The 4,549-nt window shown below is 38.3% G+C and overlaps 1 pseudogene; it reads right to left on the reverse strand.

Annotated features, from left to right (window-relative positions):
* Positions 1–380: 380 nt before the first annotated feature.
* Positions 381–2,653, reverse strand: LOC128579316 (pentatricopeptide repeat domain-containing protein 3, mitochondrial-like; annotated as a pseudogene).
* Positions 2,654–4,549: the final 1,896 nt, after the last annotated feature.

Raw genomic sequence — 4,549 nt, forward strand, 5'->3', positions numbered from 1 at the left:
TCTCAGTAGGACAGGTACCAGTTCTTCTTTGTATGTCTGGTAAGAATCACTATGATCTGGTTTTTGGCTTTTTGAGGAGGAAGCATATGTTTTATTGCTAATTTATTCTCACTACTTGTTGGTATGTTTAGAATTTCTATTTTTCTCCAACTCAGCTTGGGAGGTTGTGTGATTGCAGGAATTTATTCATTTTCTCTAGAATTTTTATTTTTTATTTATTTTTTTTACATTAATCACTTGTGCAGTCTCAACTGCCATTATCCTGTTTAATCAGTTATAAGATGTATAATTTTTCACATATAAATATTCCCAAAATTGGGATACTACTGACCCAACAGTACTTGTGATGTAATTAGACACTGTATCTTAAGAAGAAAGGATCAACATCTTAGCAACACATCACGCCAACAAAAGCTTTAGTCCAGTAGCAGGGAGAGGGTACTGTGAGGTCAGCCTACCAGCACTTCAGATATACAGATCTTATCCTGACGACAAGAGCTGCAGCTTACATGGTAAGCCTGGAATGCTACAGTTAATAGGTGGTTTGGCTAGTAGCAAATTATAACGTAGCATCTGTCCAGTGTTTCACAGTACCAAAATTCACCAAATCTGCATCCTCTATTTCTTTGAAACATTGTTAAATATTAGTATCTGTTTTCAAGTGTGAGTCCAGCAGCTACGGTGATGTCATCATTACTACTGAATATCCCACTTTCATTTGCCTTCATTGATGTCACTGTCGCTGTCACTGCTGCTGTCACTATCACTGTCACTGGTCCATGCAGTTAGGTTTTCTAGGGCTTCCTTTTGTTCCTGGCTGATGGCAAAGTCAGTCATTACTCTCTGGAAAAGGCTCTCGCAAATAGGTAAGCTGAAAGCACTCGCCAGTTTTACCACTTCTATGGCCTGGGCAGGGCTATTGGACACTTTTGCACTGTCCATGAACTCATTCAGCAACTCATTTCTAGGGATCTTATTATGCTTCCTGAAAAGCCCCAACATTTTCCATGCTTCATGGGTTCTCCCAGCCCTTAAAAAGAGGACAGCTATACAGTTGAGAGGGATGGCTGGCCAATCTGGAGCAGTCTGTCTGCCATCTTGGCTTTCATAAGCAGATTTGATGTCAGCGGCACAGTCAGCAAACTCCTCCAGAAGCTCTGGTGGATGCTTATCCCTTGCCATAAGAATCAGAATCTCTTCCTTCAGGTCATTGTGGAAAGTATGACCACATTCTTTACTATCTTTCCAAATCCGAGGAATCACTTCTAGCCGATTGGCCACATCCAATGCTTGGAGAAGATCTACCAATGTTTGGGAGTGGGGAAAGAAAACTGAAGGTATCAGGTGATGTCACTTCAAGGTGACATCAATTTGTTCCATTAGACAAATTAAAGTGAAGAACTTGGAATAATAGAAATGACGGCGATAATCAGGTCCCATAAATTTCCGGTTATCTCCAGTGTTTAAAAGGCCATGTACTTGGTAAGCAAGTTCCAGATCTCTGAGAGATGAGCAAACTCTCATGGCTGACTGAAAAAACATACCATCAACCAGATCCTTTGGAGAAAATTTCTTTCCCATTAATTCATTCATTATATCATAGATGATCAGGGATGATCCTTTTGAAATGTTTTCATGTTGATAAAATAGCTCAATAATATGGTGATATGTTGCAAGCGAGGGTTCTATTCCAATGGCTTTCATTTCTCGTAAGGTCTGTATTGCTGGCAATCTTGCAAGTACATGAAATCTTCGGAGACATTTCAAAATGGTATTAAAAGTCTGTAGATTTGGTTTCACCTTCTGTGCAACCATTTGTTTCAGTAGCTCCAGTGTTTTATTCCATTTTTCCTCAAAACCCGCATTCAGCCCCAACATTGTTGCTTCAATCAATGCACTGAATGTGTATACATCAGCATGGAGTCTGTTGTTTAATAATTCAGTGTACAAGTTTAATGCCGGCTCATAAGCTCGATGTTTCACCATCCCTCGGATCACTGTGCAGTAGGAATGTGAATTTTTCTCTGGCATCAATGTAAAGATTCTCAGCATTGTTTTTTGCGCTCCATGTAGCTCCAATCTGATGACCAGCCTTCTTCCTAAATTTCTTGTTACTTTCCTCTTCCAATTCCTCTGACGGTTCAGTTTGCTGAAAAGGATAATCAGTGGAGGGCTCGTGGTCACCATAGTAACACAGTAAATCCAAGAGATTATTTGTTGTTTCAAGAGACACAGTGGTTCCTGCTTGCAAAAGCTGATCAAACAGGTCCACAGAGGATTTGACTTTTTTGAGCTTGATTCGTTCCTTTAGGGCAGCTTCACTTACTTCTTCGATCTGAGGTTCAAAGCACTCAGGCATTAAACACGGTATATGTGGTTCAGCTATGTCCTTTTGAAAATATTTGGGATGTGAATTAATAATAAACTTTGCTGCATTCTCCCCAGACTTCTTTGCCAGTAAAAATGAACGAGATTCCACAGAAGATGCTGGAATAAGGTAGGGATCATCTTGAAATGCATAAGGTGCAGCCGTGGTGTCCCTGTTTACTGCGGAAGCAAGTGCCTAAAGAACGGCCACTTTATCCCAAGATTTCTTTCTTGGAATAACCACTTCTTCAATCCTTGTTACATCAGTTCCTTCAACTTTTGGGAGGGTTGTACTTCCAGAATAAAATCTGAAACTTTATATTCGTTCACAAAGTCCTGCACGTTGACCCTTTAATGACAGGTAAAGCCTGCTGTGGATCCTGAAGCAAACTGAACCAGTCACCGCCATCTTTCGTTTCCTCTAGAATTTTTAGATTGTGTTCACAGAGGTGTTCATAGTAGTCTCAGAAGATCTTTTGCATTTCTATGATATCATGATATAATGTCTCCTTTTACATTTCTGATTGACCTTATTTCAATCATTTTCTTCTTTTCTCAGTTAATCTACCCAGTGGTCTATCAATTCTTTTCTTTTCTTTTTATTTTTTTTTTTTGTGTGGTATATCAGTTTTATTTGTCTTTTCAAAGAATCAAATTTTTGTTTTCTTGATCCTTTATATTGTTCTTTTTTGTTTCAATTTTATTTAGTTCTCCTCTGATTTTTTGTTATTTCTTGTCTTCTACCAGCTTGGGGTTTAGTTTGTTTTTATTTTTCTAGAACCCCAATGTGTGACATTAGGTTATTAATTTGTGATATTTCTGTCTTTTATTTATTTATTTTGGGGGGAGACAGAGTCGCAGGCTCTCACACTGGGTAGAGTGCTGTGACATCACAGCTCACAGCAACCTCAAACACTTGGGTTTAAGTGATTATCTTGCCTCAGCCTCCAAAGTAGTTGGGACTACAGGCAACCACCACAATGGCCACTGTTTTTTTGTTGCAGTTGTCATTGTTGTTTGGCAGGCCTGGCTGGATTCAAACCTGCCAGCTTTGGTGTATGTGGCTGGCACTCTAGCCGTTGAGCTACAGACATCAAGCCTATGATATTTCTGTGTTTTAATCGGAAGTATTTAGTGCTATAAACTTCTCTCTTAGCTCTGCTTTTAACTTACCCCAGAGATTTTGTTAGTTCGTCTTTTAATTTAAAAAAATGTTTTTTAAATTTTGCACCTTCATTTCATTGTTGATCTCAAAGTTAACTTAGTATTATGCCTTTTAATTTGCATGTATTTGTATGGTTTTGAAAATTTCTTTTAGAATTGATTTCTAGTTTTATTCCACTGTAGTCTGAGACAATTCATAGCATTATTTTGATTTTTATCAATTTTTTGATACTTGTTTAGTGGCCTAACATATGATCTATCTTGGATAATGATGTCCCATGTTCTTATGAGAAGAATATAAATCTATACTTTGGGAGTAAAATATTCTGTAAATGTCTGTTAAGTACACTTGTTCTAGAGTCCTGTCTTATTCAGTGTTTCTTTGCTGTCCAGTTTTGTCATTGGAGTGTTGAAGTGCCCCACTATTAATATGTTGTTTGTTTCTTTTCTTAGATCAAGTGGTATTTCTTTTATGAATCTGGGACTCTGGTGTTAGGTGCATGTATATTTAGGATTGTTAGATCTAATTGTTGAATTGATCCCTATATCATTATATAATGGCTATCTTTGTCTTTTTTTTTTTTTTACAGTTATTCAGTTATTGAATTCAAATCTGTTTTATCTGATCTAAGAGTAGCTACTCCTGCTCACTTTTTTTTTTTTTTGAGACAAAGTCTCACTCTATCACCCTGGGTAGGTGCCATGGCATTATAGCATTAGCAACCTCAAACTTTTGCACTTGAGAAATCCTCCTGACTCAGCCCCCTGAGTAGCTGGGATTACCGGCACCCACCACAATTCCTGGCCATTTGTTTTATTTCTTTATAGACAGGGTCTCACTTTTGCTCAGGCTGGTTTCAAAGCCCTGAGCTCAAGCAGTCCACCCGCTTTGGCCTCCCAGAATGTTAAGATTACAGGTGTGAGCTATCACACCGGGCCTCCTGCTCACTTTTGATTTCCATAGCATGGGATATTTTTTTCTCATGCTTTAACCTTGAGTTTATGAGAATCTTTATGA

The sequence above is a fragment of the Nycticebus coucang genome, unplaced genomic scaffold (genome assembly GCF_027406575.1).
Source record: "Nycticebus coucang isolate mNycCou1 unplaced genomic scaffold, mNycCou1.pri scaffold_44, whole genome shotgun sequence".
Lineage (NCBI taxonomy): Eukaryota > Metazoa > Chordata > Mammalia > Primates > Lorisidae > Nycticebus > Nycticebus coucang.